The sequence below is a fragment of the Danio rerio genome, chromosome 10 (genome assembly GCF_052040795.2).
Source record: "Danio rerio strain M-AB ecotype USA chromosome 10, GRCz13ab, whole genome shotgun sequence".
NCBI lineage: Eukaryota > Metazoa > Chordata > Actinopteri > Cypriniformes > Danionidae > Danio > Danio rerio.
The window spans coordinates 35,182,534-35,210,000 of NC_141030.1; the positions used below are offsets into that span (position 1 = coordinate 35,182,534).

Here is a 27,467-nt window from a genome sequence, read left to right on the forward strand (position 1 = left end):
GGAGTACAACAGGGAGCGGAACAACTACCCTTGATATTGTCCTCATGTATGATGCATGAGCAAGTTTAACTTAATTGCAAAAACTGATTAATTGAGCTTCGGCGTGTAATTGAATAAAACATGATTCCGTTTGCTCCTAAATACATTTCATCTCTCTTATGACTGATGCAGCATGCACCGACTACCATAAAACATCAGCTGGATGCGTCAGTAGAAGCGCGCGCTCTGTGAATTTAGCTGAATAATCACATTAGCGCGAGAGTTATGGCGACATCATATCATCACGTCTTAATGATGCCATTAAGCAACAGTCACGGCAGTACGCCAAAAGCGGGAGAACATCGCTGCAGATGACAGATCACCATTGAATTCATAAAAGCTAACAATGAGTTGCTCGATCTTTCTCAAACACTCTGCAAGTGTGTTATTTAACATCTGTTTTATTGGCCTGAGAACTGTAAAATGTTTGTGACTAGTTTTACGCGATGAACACAAGGCTGTTTGTTAAATAATCTCCCTTTAAGAAGATAAATGACAGCAAAATTAGTGCCTGAAGCAATCCCTCCATATGAGACTTTCTCTAATTTACACAGCCAATTGAAAGACACCATTATGTACAGCAAATCCAGATGGTTTATCAATTGAAATGAACTTAACCTCTCTCTCTTTCCAAAAAAAAAAAAAAAAGGTGTTTCAGATTTTCTCAATTAATACACCTTGGAGGCGATGTCTCAGACATCCCGTCAGAGTTGATTGATCAGCACTGACAGCAGAAAATGCTGTGAAAATGCTATAGCACTATAAGTAATTAGCCCATCCACCATACAACCGCTTGAGTCTGTGCCAGAGAAACGTGATTTATTACACTGATCAGCCGCACCATGAACACCTGACAACTCGCACTGAACAAGGGCCAAGCCATCTGACACTGTGAATTTAGAGCTCAGCACAGCCTAAACAACAAATGAGCACACCAATGTGACATATTCAAATGGTTAAAGGGATGGTAAGGGTTTGGGAGGTTAAGCTAAGTTGACTTTCAGTCATTCATTTTCCTTCAGCTTAGTCCCTTATTTATCTATTCCAGCATATGTTTTATGCAGCGCATGCCTTTTAAAGCGCAACCCAGTACTGGGAACCAACCATTCATTCTTGCATTCACACACACATTCATCACGGCCAATTTTGTTTCTTCAATTCACCTATATAGCGCATGTCTTTAGACTGTGTGGGAAACCAGAGCACCCGGAGGAAAGCCACACAGAAATGCCACCTGGCCCAGCCAGGACTCGAACTAGCGACCTTCTTTATTTATTATTTTTCTTTATTTAGGCTTTTGAATTGCATTATGGGACTTTTTTATGAGAGAAATAACGAAAACAAGATCTTTGTGAACATTTTTAATAGTTTTAGGTGATATATTGCTTTTGTTGGTGTTGTAAAGTTTGGTACAAATGTCTGTTAATAAACTACTGCTATTTTTTCTGTTTTCTTACAGACTTAATATTGTAAAATATTTCTTTTACAATATATTGTTTCGAACTATTACATGTCAAAGCCAGTCATTTTGAAAAAGAGCAGAGTTGAATTTTCAACATCAAAAATCCAAAGAGCAGAAGTCAAGGTCCCATCATGTAATTCATAACCGCAAATAAACTAAAAACACCTGTGAATCACTGGAAAACTGCTAATTAATGGATATTTTTACAATGTAGTTTTTTACTGAGAAACATTTCAATATGATGAAGTATTCTGTTAATATCACAAGCCTGATTCCACAAATCATGAATATTGTAATAACATGATTTTGGAGGTAAAAAAAAACAAAAAACAATAACTTATTAACACTGACATTGAACCTACAACTTACAGTTTTCATGACAATAAAATACAGCAAATGTTTAATATATATATATGTGTGTGTGTGTGTGTGTGTGTGTGTGTGTGTGTGTGTGTGTGTGTGTGTGTGTGTGTGTGTGTGTTTTATAAGTTTTACAATATGCAGTACATCCTCATTTCTCTGAAAATTCTACACAGTGAGATATAATATAATATAATATAATATAATATAATATAATATAATATAATATAATATAATATAATATAATATAATATAATATAATACATATAAAATAGCATAATATAATATAATATAATAATGGCGATGCGGTGGTGCAGTAGGTAGTGCTGTCGCCTCACAGCAAGAAGGTTGCCGGTTCGAGCCTTGGTTGGGTGAGTTGGTGTTTCTGTGAGGAGTTTGCATGTTCTCCCTGCGTTTGCGTGGCTTTCCACCAGGTGCTCTGGTTTCCCCCACAAGTCCAAAGACATGCGGTATAAATTGGGTAAGCTAAATGTGAATGAGAGTGTATGGGTGTTTCTCAGTGATGGGATGCGGCTTGAAGGGCATAAAAATGTAAAACAGGCTGGATAAGTTAGGGGTTCATTCCACTGCGGCGACCACTGATTAATAAAGGGACTAAGAAAAAAGAAAATAAATAATATAATGTAATGTAATGTAATATAATGTGATGTGATGTGATATAATATAATATAATATAATATAATATAATATAATGTAATATAATATAATATAATATAATATAATATAATATAATATAATATAATATAATATAATATAATGTAATATAATATAATATAATATAATATAATATAATATAATATAATATAGGCGATGCGGTGGTGCAGTAGGTAGTGCTGTCGCCTCACAGCAAGAAGGTTGCCGGTTCGAGCCTTGGTTGGGTGAGTTGGTGTTTCTGTGAGGAGTTTGCATGTTCTCCCTGCGTTTGCGTGGGTTTCCACCAGGTGCTCTGGTTTCCCCCACAAGTCCAAAGACATGCGGTATAAATTGGGTAAGCTAAATTGTTTATAGTGTATGAGTGTGAATGAGAATGTATGGGTGTTTCCCAGTGATGGGATGCGGCTTGAAGGGCATAAAAATGTAAAACAGGCTGGATAAGTTAGGGGTTCATTCCACTGCGGCGACCACTGATTAATAAAGGGACTAAGAAAAAAGAAAATGAATAATATCATGTAATGTAATGTAATGTAATGTAATGTGATGTGATATAATATAATATAATATAATATAATATAATATAATATAATATAATATAATATAATATAATTAATATAATATAATATAATATAATATAATATAATATAATATAATATAATATAATTAATATAATATAATATAATATAATATAATATAATATAATATAATATAATATAATATAATATAATATAATATAATTAATATAATATAATATAATAACCATATTTTCATACCCATATTAGTCATATTTAAATTAACATTATTCCTTAAATGCGTTGATTGTGCTTTTTAAATAGGTAATAAACCCATAATACATCTTACAAAAACAACAACACAGACATCTTTTTGTTGCTATTGTTGTTTTTAAACAGACTTTAATCCTAAACTAAAGAATCCAAATCAAGCTGCGTCACATATATCTAGAGACATTCACAAAGAACTAAACCACACATAGGCATGCCTTGTAAAAGTGTCCGGCCTCTGCTCCTGCCAAAAAATCCCCATAGCAAGATATCGACTGGCCATCACGCCGTGATCGCCATGGCGACTGACAGAACGCTGAGACCAAATGACATTTAATGTGAAAAGCAATACACTGAGTCCTTATGTAACGCCAAAGGATCCGACTCCCCCGCACACCCAAATCGCTGTTGCATATGACAGTTCTGAACGTGACGAAAAGATGCCAAAAGACAGATGGAATGGAAAGAAAGAGCACAAAGGCTCCAAATGAAAGCAAAGGCAAGGACCTGGCAAGAACATGTTTATTTGCTGCCCCCTGATTGAGACCAATTTGCTTGATTAACCACAGTGGCTTGAGCACAAAATCAAATCAAATGCAATCAACTCCGCTCTGTTTTGCCAACTTAAACCATTCAGTCGCAGAAATTTATGCCATGTCAAAAAATAACACACACACACAAAAACCTGTTTATTGAAGAGCTGGCCCTTTAAGATGCACCGATCTTATTATAGATTAATTGATTATGAGGGTGCCGCTGGAAAATGACAATATATCTCCTCATTGATCTTCTTTTTTTTGTATGAGATTGGCTGCAACTAATCATCCCGGGGGACATGGGCGCACATTTAGACGCCCAATTTCCTGTTGCTCTCTGTTGTATTAATATTCCACTTTCACAACCTCTGTCTGCCCGTCTATCAGTCTCTCTCTCTGCCTCTTTCAGTCTACCTCGCTCGCTCTGCATCTTTGTCTTTGAGCCCCTCTGTTTGAGGCCCCCTTAATTGTAGCTCTGTGAAGCGAGAAGGTCCCTCTGTTCTCCTCCACCATCCTGAAAGGGGCTGAAATTGGTGTGTGCATCAGACGACCGAGCCCCTTCTGTTAGCATCATATGCACCGCAGACTCAGGAGGAAGTCTGACATTAACCCCTTATATGTTAGCAGGTCTGTTTTTTTTTAAAGGAGACAACTGGCTTTGAGAGCTAATTACGGAAGAGATGGCCACCTTCACTCTTGGCACAGGAACTATGTAAGGTCGACTTGCACACACATGCTTTGCAAAGATGGCTGCTAATTGGAGAGCTTTGAGGAAATGTGAGGGGTTTTTTTTCCATCTGGTCTCAAAGTGTGTTCAGATTTCATGACCAGTTCAGGTTGGAGTTTTTTGTCAAGACTCTTTTCTATTATTTTGCAGTGTACTAGACTTGGATAAGTGTTCAAAGTGATGCATTAAATGAACAAGTTATGTAGCTTAATATTATATGTGAAAGGACGCATTCCTAAAAGGTTATAGTTTACCCCCACAAAAAAAAAAGAAAGAAAATACAACATTGGCTCATTCTAAAAACGTAGCCCTATATACGTTTCTGGAGATTGCAAATTATGTAGCCAGAAGTATGTATGCATTTAGTTTTTAAAATGGTATGACGCTGTCTTTTTCGTGCTTACCAGCTAACCGCTTATTTCCGTATGGACGGCATTCCCACTGTTAGCTTGCCATGTACGTCAGTGGACTTGAGAGACAGAGAGGAGATGACCACAACGACAAGGATCGAATCTCCTGTAGAACGGTTCCAGAAAGTGAGTAAGACAAAAAAACGAGTAAATAACAGGGTGAACATGGTAAATGGTAAAAATCTGAGAGCTTTTCTTTTTCTGGGTTGCTTTTTAAAAGTTGTCTCTTGTGTTTAGGAAAGTGGGTGGGCAAGTTAATCTGTGCTTTTAAGAATACTATTGGTTGGGTTTAGTGATGGAGGAGGGTGGGTTAGTCGATTTGTCAGTCAATCAGTCAGTGAGTCTTCGGCAGCCTCCGTTGGATTTACAAAAAAAGAACAGGCAAGAATGGCATTTGCAAGAGAAATTTGCAACATTTTGAAGCTGCAGGCCCGGAGAATCAACTGCACGCTCAGGTGACTCAGACCTGCACTTCCAGATCGTTTTCTCAGTTTTCTTATTTTTTTATTATAAAGAATTTATCACACTGTTTAGTGGTGAATTGAGGGAATGAATATTATCTCTTTCTGCACATACAATAAATTATAGTACTCTGAGTAATTTTCTTACAACAAACTATACAAACAAGTCATCGAGCTGTAAAGCAATAATTAGACATAGAAAATAACATGAAATAAAATTAATTTTTTACATTCTTGCTGGGGAGATTTTCTTTTTCTTGAGCAAAAAACAGTGGAATTATTTGCAGCATTTGGTGCACTGTATTAATGTTGGCAGATACCCCTCTTTTTGAATTGTAATATCCATCTGGGAAAAAAATACACAACTCACAAGCAAATTATTTTTGCTTTAACCTAAGAGAGCTCAAGTGGTAAATTCTATGCTGAATAACTGATATTTTGATTTCCAAAGATCTTACTTGTACTCATTACAGTACTTATTAACAGTTGTTGAACTGTTATTGTTTATAATTTACTCACCTTTCACTTATTCAAAATCTACTGTATTTGAGTCTCTTTCTTCTGTTGAACACAAAAGAAGATATTTTGAAGAATGCTGGTCACCAGGACACATTGAATTCCATAGTAATTTGTTTCTCCTAAAGGGGAAGTTAATGTGCAGCAACAAGCAGTTTTTAAAATATTTTCATTTTTATTTTCAACAGAAGAAAGAAACTTATAACGATGTAAAACCACATGAGGGAGAGTAAGTAATGATTGATTTTTTCAACCTAGGCTCATTCTGAAAACAAACCTCTATATACATTTCTGGAGAGCGCCAAATACGTCCAAGGGGAAACGTTTTTTTGCAGGATCTGTTTTCGTAAATTCACCAAAAGCTGTGTAAGCTTTTTCAGATCTCATATTTCTCTTGCGAATGCAATTCACACTTGCTGTTCTCGTGTAATTCTACAGCTGATTGACTGACTAACTGAATGACTGACTGACAGACCGATCGTCTGACCCACCCTCCTCCTTCCCTAAACCCAGGGCTTAATTTACAATGGAACACGTCGGATCCGATTCCAGCACCTCTGAAATCTGATCCGGCACCTCATTTTATTGATTCCCCTCCTCAACCGCCCGTCTGATGTTTACTTTCACTTTCTTCCGCAACTTCCCAACCCTCTTCACTTTCATCTGCAAAAACAACCCGCTCTTCACTTTCATCCTTTGTCTGCGACACCCCTCCACCTAACCCACTGCATTCCACACATTCTTACCGTTATTCACTTGTTTATTTTTTGTAGTTTGTTTTTGTCTCACCCGCTTTCTAAAACCGTTCTTCGCCAGACTTAAACTCTAATGTCGTGGTCAACTTCTCTCCATGTCTCAAGTTCACCGACGTACATGGCGAGCTACCGGACAAACTGTTAACAGCGGGAAAGCAGTCCATATGGAGGCAAGTGGTCAGCTGGTAAGTGTGTTATGCTCGTCCTAAAGACAAAATGCAGTCATACGTACTTCTGGCTACATAATTTGGGTTCTCCAGAAATGTATATAGGGCTACAATTTTAGAATGAGCCTTTGTTAGATACAACTGTATATTCAGGGTGAGAACATTCCCAAATCAATGTTAAAGGTGACCATATTTTAACGTACAAATTGCAAAGAAGCTTACAAAAAGTACATATATTTGCACAACAGAAATGTCTGTATTGCTTGCTGATGGGTTTTAAACTTATTTCTTCATCAACCAAAGTCATTGATTTCAAATGATACTGGATTTCAGTCAAACAATAAAAGGATAAAAGTCATCAATCATAGGTGCACCTAGTTACTGCTAATAACTACTTCATAACATCTGAGGAAGACCTTTGCTGGTTTGCTAGTTATTTAGTCTAGAGCTGTTCTAGCAGCGCGTTAATGATATGTTCCGCTTCCTCCTTTTCCCTTCAACTTGTGCTGGAAAATTGGAGCTCCTATCATTTGGTTTCCCTGGAGATGAAATGACTCTTCCAATTCCCACAGTCTGAAGCAGGATCTAGGAGGGAGGTGACAGCAATTATGGTCCTCAACGGCCAGCAGCAGTGGGGAAATATGCTCTGACACACACTCTTTGGCTTTAGCCAGCTCTGGTTTGACTACTACTGTAGCTACCTCATCAGAGTGGCCATTCCTCTTTCTCTTGGCCTTCTTTGTGTGACACACTGAAAGGAAATGAGCTGCCTACATGCGTGTGTTTAAGTGGACTCTTAATATACATGTTTATATGCAGCAATTCTACGCTGCTTGCACCAGATAAATGGCACTGAGCGTCTCCATCATAGACTGGCTACAGAAACGAATTTAAATATGCAGAGGGTAATTCATTGGACTGCATTGCATATTGACTAAAATGCAAATTAGTGAAACACAACGTGGCTCCTGCTCTCGGTTTCGGTGTGGGAGGTGACGGAGAGACAGTGAGAAAATCAATGTTATCAACATGCAGCTTATTGCACTTGTGCAGGTGGGGATTAGTAGCTGATCTGAAGATGGAAATTCATATTCAATGACATGCTGATTCTGATTAAATGTCAATGAGATTCAAGGTTACGTGCAATTATTTTTTAAAGGTGTATTTTTTAAAGTAAATTAAAAGTTAACAGGTGCAATAGTAGACCTTGGAAAATGCTAACATTAGCCTGATAGCAATGAAAGCCAACCTGCAAATCGCCACCCAAAGCCACACCTCCTGAATGCACTACACACTACAGAACATCACTACAGTACACGCTCAGAAATAAAGGTACAAAGGTCTCTAGAGTGGTACCTTTTTGTACTTAAAAGGCCTACATTTGTATTTTAAAGGTAAAAATTAATACCAGAAAGTACAATTGGGTACTTTTTTTAATAACTTAAAAATACAAAAGTGTACCCTAAAGGTGTATAAAAGAGTAATTTAAGATACCAAAGCGTACCTTTAGAAAAGATACTGTCCCAGTGACAGGTTTTGAGAGTGCTCTGTCTGAACCACGTCTGTGAACACGCCAATGACGTAATCCTTTCTGCGCAAACAGGCTTTACAAACGTATTTAATTTCATAATTTGACAGGAAGTAAGACACTTCAGTGGTTCAACTGTAATGACATAAAGCTTTAAGAGTATGTTTGTGCACTCAAAAGCTGTAATACAACTTTGTTCGCAAATGTTTTTTCTTCCTTGTCAAGTCATTAGGGTGATTGTTTACTAATGTTTTGTCATAAGAAAAAATACAAAATTGTAATATTTAATTATTTATCCTTTATATTACCAGTACAGTCTATTCAAGAGTTTGCACTTAGATATTGCTTGAAAATGTTAGCAGGTTTGGCATGCAGTCGTAGGAGAGAACCCTGAACTCTGAGATAATTGAGCCCATTTGAGCATTTAAAGGGCACCTATGGTGAAAAATCTACTTTTCAAGCTGTTTGGACAGACATGTGAGTAAGTTTAGTGTATAGACCGTCATATTGGGGTGATATAAACACACGCACTCCTTTTTTTATTTTCAATTTAACAACTTAAAAAACCATAAAAAAACATTAAAAAACGGTGGACCAATTGGAGCGGTTTTCAGACCAACCGCAACTTTACGTAGAAGAGCGGTCCCCCGCCCACCAATATTGATTGACAGCCTCGCGTCACGATCATATCCTCAGTTTCTTGTTGCACGTCCGCCATTTTCAGCGTGTGAGTCAAAGCGATATCGCTACAGGAACACCCTTGCTCTATTTTTTGATTAAAGGCTCATTGGGCTCAACACAAGATCAATATTCTCCACATTATCGCTGTAATGCAGAATTATTACCTTTTGCGTGGCGCGGCGCAGTGCATTTCGAAGTTCTGGGTGTGGGTTTCTGTCGGGGTGCACGCGGTAGAGCTTCGCTCGGCACTTGTACACTGAGACTATACAAAGACACAAATGATTTTGTTTTCTCTGCTTGGTCTGTGTCTGAGTCGTACTGCTGAATGCTCATCCTAGCTTAGCTTAGCTTAGCTTCTCTGTCTGTCAGCCTGTCTGTTGCAAACACAGAGCGTGGGAGCTCTTGGCTCCGCCCCCTTGTTACGTTGGGCAGGATGCCGAAACTGTGAAGCAACATGCCCATAAACAGTAAACTGTGTAAACACCCCCAACATGACACTTTTTAACACATTATAATAAAAACATCTGAACTGTGTGTTGAACTGAACCTAAACTGGCACACTCCAGAAGAACCTTAATAGTAATATTAAATCATAAAAAGGGGTAAACTATGTACCCTTTAAGGGATAAGACATCAGGTAGTTCTCGAGAGCTCCCTCTGGAAAGGGGGAAAGGGGAATATGGGGTGGATGGGGGGTTTCTTCAAAACAAATTAAGGGAGTAAAGATGGGCTATATATAGTAAGTTTGGAATAATCCAATTGGTTTGCCAATGATTACGGATGGGAGACCAGCTATGATCAATCATATCACGTGCTCCTCTCGAAATTAGTTTGTGAAACTTCACATTGAGACACAACCCAGCATGCACAGGACGTCAACGTGACATCAGATTGACGTTGTACCCCAACATAGCATTTTGATTGGAAATGAATATAAGGTGGACATCAGAACTCAATGCCAGGTTGACATCACTGTCCAGCGTCGGACAGACATTGCATTTTGGTGACTTTCTAATGCAACCTAAAAACAACAAAGTATCAACATCTAATTATGCTTCAGCTTGACGTTGTGTGGATGTCACCAATATGACGTCTATCAGACGTTGGATTTTGGTTGCCATACCTGAGGAATAAATATCAGTATTTGACGTCAATATGACATTGGTTTAGGATGTTGGCTTGACGTTGGATTTTGGTTGCCATATCTGACAATAAAATGTCAGAAATTGATATCAATAGGACATTGGTTTAAGATGCTGGTTTGACGTTGGAATTTGGTCATTTTCCAACACAACCTAAAATCAACCAAATATCAACATCATTTCATGTCATTATTGAACATCAAAATAACATTGTCCTAAGATGCTGGCAACCTAAATCTAACCTAATATTAATGTCTTATAATGTTGTGTGTCTGCTGGGAAGATCTCTTCTTCCAGGGAGTCCTGGGCAAAATGGGCAGCAAATACAACAGATACAAACATATAGACAAGCAAAATTTTGCTCTGTTCTCATAAGACACATATGAAGGATAAAAATGTTGATGGTAAATGCGCATCCTGACCTCACGCTCAAGATACAGAAGAACAAAGTCATATTTGCAGTTTTTTGTTAACACAAAAATATTCTTGGAGCATCCATATGATTATCCCTGAACGACTAAAGTCACATTAAATGTTTTAACAATATTTTTGATTTCTTTTTGAGCATGCCATGACCATTACTGTCGATAAAGGTTGAGAGAGCTGTATTTCATCTAAAACATTTTACTTTGGGTTCTGATGATGAACAAATGTCTCAGGAGACTAGATTAACATGAGGGTGTGTAATTAATATCAGATTTTCATGTTTTGGGTGAACTAATCCCTTAACAAACAGAAACCCTGCATGTATTTAAACAACAAAATAGTGTCTACAACTTGCACATATAAGGCAACGGTCTTCGTTTGACTCTTCCAGCATTCCTGCAGTGATCTGGTCCAGTGGTGTGTCAGAGCCAGAACGCTCTGGTTGGTATAAGAGTGACACTACTGTTTTATCTCTTAGCTCTCTCAGGTTGTCCGTGCTGGACCGAAACTGCTCAGGGGTAAAACGCAAGATGAAGGCAGGGTGGGCAGACAGTAATCCAGGACTGGAACATTCCTAAAGCCTGTTTACAACATGGAGAGATTGGCCAGGGGGACTTAGAACATCACCGCACCAACCCGGGACCAAAAGAATAAACCTACTCTGACATAATGGATAAACACTAGTGGGAAAAGAGAAAGGAGGAATGCAAGGCAGCGAATGAGAGACAAGTAAATGGAGCCAGGATGAAGAATGCAAGCGAGAGATGTAAATATAAGCAACGAGAGCTTGGTGAGCACTGACAGAAGCACAGAGGGACTGTGTGCCACAGTTGTGCCAATTAAGCCTGCGCCAGCTTTCACCATTAGGCCCACATGTTGTGTACCGCTGATCACGCTTTATGTAAAAAGCATCAGCGCATGGAGAGCAGCCCCATCCCACTGAGAGAGACAAACACTCATGGTCCACTGTGCAGAGAGATTCTGATGAGTATAACCCCTAGCAGGATTCCTATTGTCCCAATACACATTTCCTCCCATGTGAAGAATTCGGTTTCCTCCTGTTCAAGAGCGGAAAAGGAGGTCCTGTTTACAGCTAGTATTAAGATGTGTTTTTGTCAAACCAATTACAAATGGATGACACTAAAAACACATGTGGATTAAAATGATTCGAACTTATGATTACTTTCAGAAGTTTTGAAATGAAATGAAAATGCATTGGATTATCTTGCTTTCGTATTGCAAATGTTTGTTTTGTGCATTCAGAAATTCCAGCCTGATCTCACGAGAAAACTTAAGTATTTTACGTTTTGCCAGTTTAGTGGCTAATTCGTACGAATTCGTACGAGTTCAGTCATACGAAATTGTACGATTTTAAAAAGGAGGCGTGGCACCTAACCCCACCCCTAAACCCAACCGTCATTGGTGGATAAGCAAGTCGTACTAAATTGTAAGAATTAGATCGTACGAATTCATACGAATTAGCCACTAAATCAAAAAGTTACGAATTGCCGTGAGATTGTGTTAGACATTCACTATAGGCCTAGTATTCTTCTGCTATTGGCAAACATTTGATCTGATCATTATAAAACGTGTTTAAAAAAAAGCCTAAACAGATTATAAACATTTTGCACAAAAACAAATTTTGATCAAATCCATAGCTTGCATGCACATCTGATTGGTTAAACAATTTTCCTGTAAGATCAACTCTTTTTGACAACGGAATGCATTAAACCCTGCAAAATCAGGACATGTGAGAATGTACCTGTCACAGTCACCAGCGATTTATCCTTGCAGATCGCTAGTAAACACACAGTTCGCTGGAGAACTAGAAATACGCCACATTATGGACTACATATCCAGTCATGCACTGCTTACACGCACCTGTTTCGGATTCTGTTGATTACACACACACACACGTCTGGGAGCTGCTCATCAACTGATTACATGGACTTTAAATACATCACACACACACACACATCTTGGCTGAGTCTTGTTATCTGTGACATTATGACGTGTTTCCCTTGCCTTGTTTTGCCGTGTTAGACCCTTGCTTTGTTTTATTGTTTATTTCTGTCGGCTGCCTCCCTTTTGACCATCCGCTTGTTTATCACTACGCTCTGGAATTCCCTGTACCTATTTGCTCCTGCTCTGACCATTGTCTGTATTACAACTCTCTTGAATAAACCTGCATTTGGATCTGCACTTCCATTGTCAGCGTTCCGTCACATTTCAGAACCAATTTGTAATTTTGTCTGGTAACGATAACCGATATTTCTTTATATATTTCAAAACAGATAACTTTTACATACAAATGTTGATGTAAAATGTTCTCCATCTTTTTACAAAACGCTCATAAAATACAGTGGTGAACAACTGATTTGACTATAAAAACTTAGAAAACAAGGAAAGATCTAGATACATTCATTTAATTTTCTTTCGGCTTATTTATCAGAGGTCACCACAGCAGAATAGGCAATTTTTCCGGCATATGTTTTACACAGCAGATGCCCTTCCGGCCGCAGCCTAGTACTGGGAAACACCCACTCTCATCTACACATGCACTCATACACTACGCTCAATTTAGTTTATTTAATCCACTTACGGTTCATTCAATTCACTTAAAGCTCATGTCTTTGGACTGTGGGTAAATCCGAAGCACTTAAAACCCACTCAAACACAGGGTGAACATGCATACGCCACACAGAATGCTTCTAGCTAGCCGGGACTCGAACCAGTGACATTCTTACTGTGATACTGAGCCATCGTGCCGCCAGATCTAGATACATTTTTTGAACATTGGTAACATATTGTCTTGCAAATATGAATACAATTTTGTTGATCTTAGTAATCAACATCCATATGATTTTCATTTGCTAGCTTTCCTGCTTGCTCCCAAGCAATATGACACAATTGAATAAGAGGAAAGGTGCTTGATGAAATCATTATTCTTACACAGCATGTTAGAGCAAAGTGGAAATGGTAACATGTCTTAGCTGATCACTTGTGATCTGATCTCTGAAAACTCATGTTAAAACCAGATGGAACCACCACAAACACAAGGTATGATTATGACACACCATCTGCAAATAAATCTAAAAAGAAAAGAGAAAGAAGCAGTTTCTCATGTACAGAGCAAAGTTCCAGATGAAAAAAAGTCTGTTACTGTTCCAGAAGGAAAATGCAAATGATGCAGGTTGTTAAGAAGAGGTGTGCTGTTCATTTTCTAAAAGAAAAACCTCCATGGCAACCTTGTGGTAACGTGCCAAAAAACACCCAGAATACCTAAGCAGCTGCATAATAATAACATTATGAAACCACACAGAATGCCTTGGAGACCATAAAATATGCTAGGAAACTACTCTGAGCATACACTGTTAACAATGTCCTGTAGAATCTACAGTAACTTAGGGGCAGTGGTTCAACAGTAACTTACTGTAAATCACTATACAGTAATAATAAAAACATTATGAAACCACACAGAATGTCTTGAAGACCATAAAATACGCTAGGAACTGTGAGCATACACTGTTATCAATGTCCTGTAGAATCTACAGTAACTTAGTGTAAGCGGTCACCAGTAACGTACTGTAAATCAATAAAAACAAGAACGTACATTTACATTTATCTTGCTCTATATACATTGCTGTCAACATTGGGATGTAAAAATATGGGATACGCTTTAATTGAAAATAAAATAAAAATTATCTTATTAGAATCAATGGCCTATACAGTAATTAGTTCATTAATTAATTATGTGAGAAATTAAAACCTCATTCATTTTTTTTCTCCGTATTTAAAAATTGATTAAAGATACTATAGTTATTTAGTAAAGAATCTCTCATTTTGATAAAGTTTTGCTTGATAACAAAGGTCCAGATCTATAACGAAAGCATTTTATTACTTTTGCAACTGTTTATGCTCATTTAAGACTAAATTATTTGTGTTTAAAATAAAACACACCATGACAAACATGTTTACCTATTAAATCTATTTGTTTTTGTTTTTTTAAACTTTCGCTCCTCTTCAAATCGCGTGTACAGAAGTTGATCTGTCTTTATCGCTACGATACATACGGAACATAGATTGATTGATTCAAAGATATAGAGAGGGTGATGGTCGAGGCATAGCTTTAATGGAAAGGAAGTGAATGTGGCGTTTTAATACTAATTTCAACGTGCTTTCAAACCAAAACAAAGTGAAAGCATAATTCTCTGCAGCAGCTCTTGCAATTATATCACATTTGAGATTGGCTGTTTGATGCTATGTTTTCTTTTCATAGAAAGAATAAAAATATGGGAGAAATACAGGAAAATACTTAGATAAAATACTTGATAGCGGGATAGATTGATAAAATACGGCAGAATCCCCTTAAAAATGGGAGGGTTGACAGATGTGTCTTTATGATTTTAAAGTATTGTATTACTTTACTGTAAAATAAACAGTAATTTTCCCAATGCAACTTTAAAGGCATTAACATTGTGCATAATGATACTACAGTGAAACACATTCACATTACAGTTAAATATTGTGTAACGTATTAAAAATGTTTACAGTGTAACTTTTACTTTAACTAAAAACCACTACTGAATTTTTAAAAAAAGTATTTTATTTTCCAAATCATGTAAAAATAGCAACAGGTAGTGCCAGGAGCACAGTGAGTGCAACCGTTTGATGTCATAAACCTACAATGTACTGTGCTTCTAAAATAAACATGATCTCCATGAGCCAAACAAACAAATAAATAAATAAATAAATTCAAATAATTCAAGTTGATTTTCCCTTAAGAATTATGTTTTGAATCAACTTCACCTACAGTTTTCCCTTTCAGTGTCACCTTCTCTCTCTTTTGTCCTCTTGTGTCATTGTACACCACACTTTCTCCTAATAGTGCCATCAGAGGTGGCCTGTTCCAGTCATAATGTCACCTAGACACACACACACAACACACACACACACACACACACACACACACACACACACACACACACACACACACACACAAACACACACAAACACACGCACACACACACACACACACACACACACACACACACACACACACACACACACACACACACACACACACACACACACAGCTTTCTCTTGATTTACAGCACCTCAACAGCCTGCACCATCTCAGTGTGTGTGTGTGTGTGCAGCAAAGATGTCTCTCTTATTTATGGAACATCGGGCCCTGCCGAGAATGTGTGATGCCTTGGGGAGCGTCCCGGGCCTGGGAGAGAGTGGCTGGGACCGTCCCTTGGGCCGCCAGAGGCCAACTTCAAGGCTGCTGTTGTTCAGGAGACAATAGCCCATGCCTATCACCGACAGGGAGTCAGATGTGCTAAACACAGCAGATTGGGCCTCAGGTCCAACCCAGAGCTCTCTGCCATTCTTACTCAGAAATATATGGTAATGGCCGAACACATAGGCCGCCTCTAAACCTCTGTTTCAGACACAGGCACAGCCCGTAACCCTCCCTCTGGGAGTTATAACAAGTTTAAGGCATGTCTTACGCTTGCACCAAAGCGCAATGTTGGCGTAATGATACAAAGAGGAACAAACGTTTCATTTCACGGGGGGCTATGAAAGAAAACAAATGTAATTTGGTTGCTATTTTTTAGTGTTACTGTCATATTAGTTTCACATTATTGGTTCTTTTAACATATGGGTCGCAATATTATTTATTTGTGATTTAAGGATACATTTAGATTGAAAGAGAAAGCAAATATACAATAAGAAAAAGTAGTACAAGATAAAACAAGACAAAGTAATAGAAAAAATATTAAAATAGGTATATAAATACATTTTGGTCATTTTTTGATATTTAATCATACAGTATGGCTCAAAACAAGTCTTTTTTATTATTTATTTTTTTAAAGATAAACTGAGATTGAAAGAGAAAGTAAATATACAATAAGAAAAATGTAGTACAAGATAAAACAAGATAAAGTAATAAAAAATATTAAAATAGCTATATAAATATATTCTGCTAATTTTTTTGTTTTTTTAACATACAGTATGGCTCAAAACAAGTCTTTTTAATTATTTATTTATTATTTAAAGATGCATTTAGATTAAAGGAGAAAGTAAATATACAATAAGAAAAATGTATTACAAGATAAAACAAGACAAATAATAGAAAAAGTAATAAAGTAATTAAAAAAATTGGTTCTTTTAACATACATAGTATGGATCAAAACAAGTATTTTTTTATTATTTATTTATGATTTAAAGATACATTTAGATTGAAAGAGAAAGCAAATATGCAATAAGAAAAAGTAGTACAAGAAAAAACAAGATAAAGTAATAGAAGTATTAAAATAACTATAAATACATTCTCGTCATTTTTTGTTCTTTTAACATACAGTATGGCTTAAAACAAGTCTTTTTTATTATGTATTAATGATTTAAAGATACATTTAGATTCAAAGAGAAAGCAAATATGCAATAATAAAAAAGAAGTACAAGATAAAACAAGAGCAAGTAATAGAAGAAGTATTAAAGTAACTTTATAAATATATTGACAATTGAAAACTGAGAAATATTGATAGGCAGAAATTTTTTTTCGAGTTTCATTGCTTTTGTTCAATTTTACTTTTCAAATTGTATTGTGGGACCCTTGACCTCTATTCTGACAACTGAAAGTTTAGAAGAGATATATTGTGTGGATTGTTCTTGTAAATTAGGGTAAAAACAACAGGTAATTAGCTACTTTTTATGCATCACTTTTTATCTATACAGATTCATTTCTATATAGATCCATTTTTGCATACAATATATTGTTTCAAACTACTAATAAATGTCAATAAAAGTCACTTTGTTAAGGCTGATTTATACTTTTTCATCAACCGCTCGAGTATGGTCCGCTGCAGCCTTTGTGAGTTAGCCCTCGCTGTAGATGACACCGATGCTGACACCGATGCTGATGCAAATCTCCTAAAAAATTTAACTACACGATGCATCGACGCATAGCGCATGCTCTGTGATTGGTCAGCTTGATAGCTGTGACGAGTGAGGGCAATGGAGCGGGTGTTTACGAGTGTGAAGTCCCGTGGAAGAGCTCCACATAGAAATATTTGTTTTGTGTTTACCTCATGATTAAAGTTTTAGCTACTTGTCCACTAAGGCCAAAACTTGACCCAGAGGAACATAAAAAACCTACTGCCACCTTGTGTTTTGGAAGTGTTATTGCAGAGCAACACAAACAGCATGCAGAAGTATAAATGCATGACTACGCGCAAGGCATGCACCGTGGGTTATGCCGATCACTCAATGCAGAAGTATAAACCAGCCTTTAGACTGCAGAGTTGACTTTTCAACAGTCGAAAGAGCAAAGATCAAGATTCTACAATGTAATCATAACTGTGAATAAACCAACAACACCTGTGCTTTATAAAATATGCAAACTCTTCAATAACGAATATATATTATTTTTTACAGCGCAGCTCTGAGAACAATTCCCTTTGGCATGGACAGACTCCTAGAATATCATCAACCTTAGAGCCTGAAAGTTTATTTGGGAAATGTACAAAATCTTTTCGTAAGTTATAAAAGCTTTTGTTTTTAAATAGCCTACTCTGCATCTGATTGGTCCACACCTGTTTTCGGTCTCAGTGGAAACAGGTGTACCTCACATTTCAGGGTTCAAAGTTCAAAGAAAGCGCAAAGGCGAACATAAAAATGAAACAATAAAAAAAACTCAGAAAGCTGCTCAGCAACCAGAGCCCAGCAGGGATAAAACACTGCTGACAGGGTGTGCATATCTTACAGCTGTCCGGTTCGTCTTTGGGGACACATTTTGTCAAGGCTCTCATCACCAGCTGAACCCTTAGAGCCTGCGCCTTATCGTCAAACTAAATGTGTTGTAAAGGCTTACGGTTGAAGCACAGGGGATGATGGGTAGGAATGTAAACAATCTGGGAAGATATCCTGTTAATAGATCTTTCAGTATGAGGTCAATGGAGTAATGCTTTATATTATAAAAATTGCAATTTTTTTTGTGTTTGCAATATTGATGCACAAAAACAGTGTAAAGTTCAATTAGAATTATGCATATGCTCATGTTAATATAGAAGGGCATCAGAAATAGAATGGCTTCAGTTGTACATAATTACTCAAATGAGCTTACACCCACACATACTCAACTCATTATAACATGCTTGCAAAGTAATATTATTTCAGTACTGTTTATTTAAAGTGACAGGCGTATAGCAAATGCAAAGCAAACGTTTTTTGGACTGAAGAGCATGCAATTAAACTTTAAGATGTATTACCTAACACACACATCCATTCACAGGTTAGATTTTCTCAGATTTCAAGCTCAGAAATGTAAAACTAAAGTAAAAATTGTTCATTTACACAACTCCAAAACATTTTACTGTAATATTTGCATACCTAACTACTATGGATTTGTTTATATAGACTTTAAAAATGACATAAAATGGTACATTTTCTATGAAGTTATATTTATGAAAACAAATATCAAAATATGGGTAAAAATAATATTCGTCATTGAGTGTAAATCTATGTTTATTTTAAATTAAACAGCATACAGTACATATTCTAACATTCTACAGATGACAGTACATAATATTTGACTAGATATTTTTCAAGACACTTCTATACAGCTTAAAGGGACATTTAAATGCTTAACTAGGTTAATTAGGTTAAGACAGGTTAGGGTAATTAGGCAAGTTATTGTATAACGATGGTTTGTTCTGTATTCTATCAAAAAAATTGCTTAAAGGGGCTTAAACTGGGTTAAAAAAAAATTAAAGCTGCTTTTATTCCAGCTGAAATAAAAAATAAGTCATTTAGGAAATATTTAAAAAAGGAAAAAAAATTAAAAAGAGGGGCCAATAATTCTGACTTCAACTGTATGTATATATATACACACATATATATATATATATATATATATATATATATATATACACACATATATATATATATATATATATATATATATATATATATATATATATATATATATATATATATATATATATATATATATATATATATAGGAAAATTTGTATAATTTATTTATTCATTCATTTTCTTTTTGACTTAGTCCCTTTATTAATCTGGGGTCACCACAGCGGAATGAACCGCCAGCATATGTTTTACGCAGCGGATTTCCTTCCAGCTGCAACCCATCAATGGGAAATGTATAATTTATAATTACAATTATTAAAGATACAATTAACTATGATTGCAAAAAAACTATTTAGTTAATTAAGAGAGTAAAAACTATTTCATTATGTCATCAAATAAATATTGTTAAGAATGTTTTTTTTTTTTTTTTTTGTATAACAATTTAGTCATCTGTAAATCCAATGCAATCACACAGCAATTTGTAACGTTTTGATTTAATGGCTAATTACTATGAATTCGTACAATTCAGTACAATTTGCTTATCACCCAGTGACAGTTAGGTTTAAGGGTGGGGTTGGGTGCCACACTTCTTTTTTTCAAATTGTACATTGTCATATGACTATCTGAATTAACCACTAAACGTTTTGTCGTGAGATCAGGCTCGTAAATCATAGTTTAAATGATTGATAGTCATTGTTTAAATTTTTTTGATGAATAAAAAAATAAACTAAAAAAAAAAAAATAAACATTTAATTATTAAATATTTGCATCATACTTGTATCATCCATTGTATTATGCAACATTATTATTATTATTTTATTGTATTTATTATTATTTTTTTTATTATTGTTATAATAACATTAGACCAGGAAACAAATTGAGATTAAAAATCTCTTTTACAAGAGCATTCTGGCCAAGATTAGGCAGTATACATGCCACATGGTTCTAACAAACAACAAACAAAAACAATTGACAGTTAACAAGAATCACACATTGACAAACAAACTATTCCAAACATCAACAAGCCTGAGTTTCAATTTCTAAATCATTTATACTCTTTTAAAAAGCATTTAGTGAAATCAACTCTTTAAACTGCAACTTTGTTTGTAGATTATTCTGTTTAAAAGTCTTTTTTTCTGGAGATATGATGAGAGTAAACCCAATATAGAATTATAAACAAAGATGCCAATGCTTGAGCCTACGAATGGACAAAACAGACCAACCTAGTATACAGCACACAATGATGAGTGCAAACAATGTTGCATCAATTAAAGGTAATACATTTTAACTTTACCAACAAAATTACAGTATATATAAGCCTCCTTAAAACAAAATCTAGTTGTTTATTAATATGCTTTAAGGCCTGGTCTTGATGTAAAAATACGGTGTCTAAACAGAACTTCTGCTTTCATCGCTGTCTATGCATCTGTCTATTCTCTACCTTCTCTCTCTCCAGGCTAGTAGACGCTTTTAAGTGTGCTAATGAGTCATATTAGAGTACGAACGTAACCAAATGTCAGAGAGAGCTTAAGGGGAAGACTAATAAAAAAAGATAATAAACTGTATCCGGGAGTTCGTTCTGCAGTCTTGGTCTGAGCACTGGTGCAGAGTTTATTAGAAGACCCACATGAAGTTTCGTTCCCCTAATCAGGCAGAACGGCCTAGTTCGAGTGTTCCCCGAATACATCTTCATCAAAAAGCAAAGGGGAATGGAAAAACTTCTCACACATCAACAACTCAGACTTCAGACTTCAGGATGCAAAAATCACAGACAGAAAATGAGAGCGTCTGACCTGGAAGAATCTGCTGTGGTCTGAAGTCTGACTCGTAGAGTAAAGGACGGATGGAGGACAAGAACAGGATGGTTCTATAACTCAAGGACTTTTATAGCGGCAGTGTTATAAACAGTGTACTTGAGGGGGAAAAAATGTTCTGGAGAGACAGAATGGGTGAATGGGATTGGTCCTCAAATAGATGGGATCTTAAAACACACACACACAAACACACACTCTTTTTGGATCAATGAAGCAGTGAATTATTATGAAATGTGAATGGCTTTAAGGACTCTATAGTATTCCTAGTCTGAGGTCAGTATAATTTTTTATTTATTTATTTAAATTTAAATAAATATTTGTGCTGAATACAAGTATTTTTTTAAATATAAAAGAAAATGCAGCAAATAAGCATGCAACAATAAGCATGCAGCAAATACATTTATAAAACAGTTCATATAAATTGTGATACATATTTATATACAGTTGAAGTCAGAATTATTAAACCCTCTGAATTATTAGCCCCATGTTTATTTTTTCCCCAATTTCAGTTTAACGAAGATAAACTTTTTTCAACACATTTCTAAACAATATAGTTTTGATAATTTATCTCTAATAACTGATTTATTTGATCTTTGCCATGATAAAAGTAAATAATATTTGACTAGATAATTTTCAAGACACTTCTAAACAGCTATTAAAAGCTTAACTAGGTTAATTAGGTTAACTAGGCAGGTTAGGGTAATTAGACAAAGTTTTGTATAATGATGGTTTGTTCTGTAGACTATCGAAATAAATAGAGCTTAAAGGGGTAATAATTTTGGCCTTAAAATGGCTTTTAAAAAATTTAAAACTGCTTTTATTCTAGCCAAAATAAAACAAAAAAGACTTTCTCCAGAAGGGAAAATATTATCAGACATACTGTGAAAATTTCCTGAATCTGTTAAACATAATTTTGGAAATATTTAAAAAAGTAAAAAATAAAAATAAAAATTTATGTTACTTTAATTTTATGTAATAACATGTGATAATAATATGATTTAATCATAATACTTTAACAGTTGTAATAATTGCAATCATATATTTTGTTACGTTGCATTACGTTTTGCAATAAATTATAGAATATGTAAAAGAAGACTTAAAAAAGACTATTAAAACTCATTATTTAAAAAAAAACATATAACTAATTATATTAACAACTTAATACTTAAGATATTTGTTCTATTTATTTATAAACAATATTACAAATATTTTAATATATGAAATAGAAAACAATTATTATTTAAAAATGCATTCATATTTGATAATATTATCTTTTTATTTTACATGATGTAATTGAAGCATTTTAATACAACCAATTTCTTTCAAAAACTTTAAATAATAATAATAATAATAATATTAAGAACAATGAAAGTAATTATTAATACCGCTAAAAAGATATTATTGTTATTATTATTATTATTATTATTATTATTATTATTATTATTATTATTATTAATAATAATAATAATAATAATAACAAAATATATTATTTCTATTATTTTTTAGGGGTCAATATGGTAAATGCAATAAATATAAAAGTTTTATACATAAGTGTATACATACAATTAGCTGCTGTTTTTGTGAAATATATAAAAAAACATATTTTTTATGCATCATTATATTAAACTGACTCAATAACACAGTATAATATCTTTAGTATATTGTTTTTACACATGGAACAACCTAGCAAGCACTATCCACAGCCTCATGATTAAATCAATATTCTAAAAACCATTTGATTACAAACAGATGACATTCAGTCCACCATAAGAACTCAACATTATGACGTTCATATAACCATAAAATAATCTTCTGATAACATTTTTGGGAAATGTTTGGCTGTAAAAGATGAACAGACAAGGAGGGCAAGAGAAAGTAGTGTGGTGTAATGTTAGGTTGCATGGATCAGCATTTAGACTGACCTCTCCACACATGGGAAGTGCCATGTTTGCGCTGTTACAGGATAGCAGAGATGCCCAGCTGTCTGTCCATCTCTTCACCCTTCTGGCTTCTTCTTAGACAAAACCCAAGGCCAGCTGTACCCTGACCATCACTGTCTCAACCTATCAACACACGTATGCAAACACACAAACTCGTACAGCTATCTTAATGGGGACTTCCCATAGACGTAATGCTTTTTATACTGTACAACCTATATTTTATCACACTACCCCAACCTACCTAAACCTAAAAAACATCAGAATTTACTGGTATTGCTATACTTGTGGGGACATTTGGCCCCCAGAAAATAAGGAATACAAGGCGCACACGCACACTGACTAACGGTCACCAAACCTATTAGTCCATCTGGGTAGCTGGTTACACATTACAAGTGTCCGTTCCACCCACACTGATAAACAACAAACAAAGCCTTCGCCTAACGAGCTCATTTGCATGTTCCCTAAATCCCTGCCAAGTTGAGCAGACTGCATATTATTTTTCCGATGGCTGCTGAATCCTTATGCACTGCGGAGTCGAGTTTGGACCAGGAGTACAGACACACACACACACACACACACATGTTTGTTTTTGTGAAAAGTGGGGACATTACATAGGTTTCCATTCATTTTATACTGTCCAAACTGTATATTGTATTGCCCTCACCCCACCCCACCCCTAAACCCAACCATCACAGGAGACTGTGTGCAGCTTTACTCTCTGATTAAACTCATTCAGTGTGATTTATAACCATTTTGAGAAATGAGGACGTCACCAATGTCCTCATATTTCACCTCCTTTTTGTAATACCTGTGTCATACCCATGTCATTATACAGATTTGTGTCCTGATATGTCACAAAAACACTGATATGTACACACACACACACACACACACACACACACACACACACACACACAGACGCCTTCTGTCACATGACACGTGCCCCACACAGGCTGCTTTTGTCTCTGCTGCTGTCAATCACTCCAGCTTCCGCTTAAATCACGGATATCACACCGGCAGCTGTTTCGCTTTAACCCCCTACTTTTGCTCAGCTATAGCCCGTCCTGACCTTTGACCACCGCTCTGTGAACTGAAGCCTTTAACAGACACTTCTTTATATGGAAATCAACGATTTTGGCGAGTTAGGTTTGCTTTTTGCAGTCTTATTTTTTTTTTTTTTACTTTTAAATTTATATGAATGAACGACAGAAAAATAAGAATAAATAAAAATAGTAAATAAATAATAGAAAATGAAATCTCTTTAAAATGAATGTATGATTGAATCACTCACTCATTACGACTTCATTTGTTTCATTACTTGATAAATTAGAGCATTTGAATGCATCCCTTGAGTGAATGATTCAATGATTAACTGATTAAAACTTTGCCTGCTTCATTATAAGATGAATCGAAGCTTCTGGATGAATGAACTGAATGAATGATTTAATGACTCACTCATAAAGACTTCACTTGTTTAATTTCTGAATGACTAATAGCTTTCGTATAATCAATTGATTAAATTATTCAATGATTGAATGACTATTTGTTTAGATACTATGAATCAGTATTTTGAACAAATCGCTTAAGTAATTGATCAATGGCTCATTTATTTAGACTTCATTATCATCATTGCTGGATCAAATGTCTGAATGGATAAGAGCTTTTGAATTAATCACTTGAATAAATGAGTCAACGAATGAATGACTTAATTTGTATAGTTACTGGATAAATCAGGATTTTAAACAAACACACTTAAGTAAATGATTAATGGCTCATTTATTTAGACTTCATTAGCATCATTACTGAATTTACAATAACTATTTTGGATTCAATGACTCAATGACTCACTCAGGGCTTGCTTTTTTAGTAGACGAATCTGTGTTTTTGAACAAAACACTAGAACAAATTATTAAAATACACATTTAATGTACCAAATCATTGTCTATTTGCAATTAGACTGTGCGAGTGTTTGAATCAAGATTTAAATCTTTTAGCAATTAATTGTGTAACTCTGGAACACAGTAACCAAACTCCGTTCCTGGAAGGCCACAGCTCTGCACAGTTTAGTTCCAAACCTAATTAAACACAATTGAGTGCTTTATTCGTGTTGAGATAAGTGTGTTGAAGCAGGGCTGGAACTAAACTCTGCAGAGCTGCGGCCCTCCAGGAATTGAGTTTGACAATTGAATCATTTCAAGTGAATGATTCAATAACTCATTTATAAAGACTTCACTAATTTCATTACTGGATGAATAAGTGCTTTAAACAAATCACTTGAATGAATGATTAAATGACTCCTTAATGTATGCTTGATTGTCCTCAGATTATGCGGAGTCACTGATTGGATCCAAGACCAGCGACGTGATGATCCCAAGGATTCCATATCCGGGACCAGGCCATATCCTGAGCTGCTGCTGCGCTGATGGTCTTGGGCAGTGGAGAACATGAGTCTGATTCCAGCGACGCTCCAGGGACAGACGAGTCTTCGCTGAGGCTATCTTCCAGCCTAAACCACGACGAATGAAGTTCTGCACAAGACTTTTGGCCAGCGAAGAAATTAAAATGGTCGTGCCCAACTGAGTCTGGTTCTCTCAAGGTTTTTTTTCTTCACTCCCATCAGGTGAAGTTTTTTTTCCCTCTCCGCTGTCGCCACTGCCTCGCATGGTTCAGGATTGGTAGAGCTACGCATCGATGAATTGGCTCTTCAGTGTTTGAACTCTCAGTAATGATTAAATCACACTGAACTGAGCTAAACTGAACTGAACTGAACTTAAACACTAAAACCTGAACCACACTGTTCCAGTTACTGAACCACACTGTTCCAGTTACTATGACCATTTATGTGAAGCTGCTTTGACACAATCTACATTGTAAAAGCGCTATACAAATAAAGCTGAATTGAATTGAATTGAATTGATTTGTTTAGTGTCTGGATAAATCAGGATTTTGATCAAATCACTTAGATAGTTTCTTAATGGCTCATTCATACAGGCTTAATTACCTTCATAACTGTAATATTAATAAATATTTAGATTGAATGATCCACCAAGTCGTTAAAGTTTCACTTGTATGGAGGTTAATCAGTGTTTTTGAATGAATTACTTGAACAAAATTTTTAAATCTATATACAATATACCTAATCATTGCCTTTTTTGCAATGAGACTGTGTGAGTGTTTGAATAAAGATCACAATTGTTTAGTGATCAATTGTGTGGCTCTTGAAAATCATCTAAATGAATTATTAAATAACTCATTCATAAAGACTTCACTTATTTCATTACTGGATGAATAAATGTTTTAAAACAAATCACTTGAATGAATGATTTAATGACTCCTTCATGAGCGCTTCATTTTTTTAGTGTCTGGATGAATCAGGATTTTGAACAAATCACTTAAGAAAATGATTAATAACTCATAAATACAGACTTAATTACCTGTATAACTGGATATTTAATAAATATTTGGATTGAATGATCCAATGGCTAATTAAAGTTTCATTTGGATGGTGATGAATCAGTGTTTTTGATGATGAATCAGTGATGATTCAATGACTCATTCATAAAGACTTCACTTATTTCATTACTGATGAATAAATGTTTTGAACAAATCACTTGAATTAATGATTCAATGACTCCTTCATGAATGCTTGATTTGTTTAGTGACTGGATAAATGAGAATTTTAAACAAATTGCTTAAGTAAATTATTTTTTTTCTCATTCATACAGACTTAATTACCTTCAAAACTGTGTTTTTGATAAATATTTTGATTGAATGATCCAATGAGTCATTAAAATTTCACTTGTACGGAGATGAATCAATGTTTTTGAACAAATCACTTATCTGTATATCTGTATCTCTTATAATTACAAATGCAATATGCAATATGCAATATGGCTAAAAGATAAACGAAAAGCCTGTAAGACCACAGATAATAACATTTTCACAGCAAAAAAAAAAAAAAAAAAAAAAAAAACAAGAAAAAAACACTCAGAGAATTTCACTTTAGTATTTTTAAAGGAAGCTGAAAAAAAACTATTAGATTATAGCTTTGCTTTGATTGCATTCATACACTCGATTTCTCTAAGGTAAAGATGTTGAGAACCTAAATGGATTTCCTTGATTGAATCAATATCCTCATGCAATTCTCTCTTTTCTGTTGCCAATTC

The 27,467-nt window shown here is 35.3% G+C and overlaps 1 protein-coding gene and 1 long non-coding RNA gene across 6 annotated transcripts in view; one reads left to right on the forward strand and one right to left on the reverse strand.

Moving 5' to 3' along the window:
• The window catches only part of robo3 (roundabout, axon guidance receptor, homolog 3 (Drosophila)), a 494,668-nt gene that overhangs the window by 146,190 nt on the left and 321,011 nt on the right, over positions 1-27,467 (reverse strand).
• Positions 9,627-13,040, forward strand: LOC141376414 (uncharacterized). The gene is made up of 2 exons (XR_015501307.1): positions 9,627-12,828; positions 12,901-13,040. It is a non-coding gene; the product is annotated as an uncharacterized LOC141376414 (long non-coding RNA).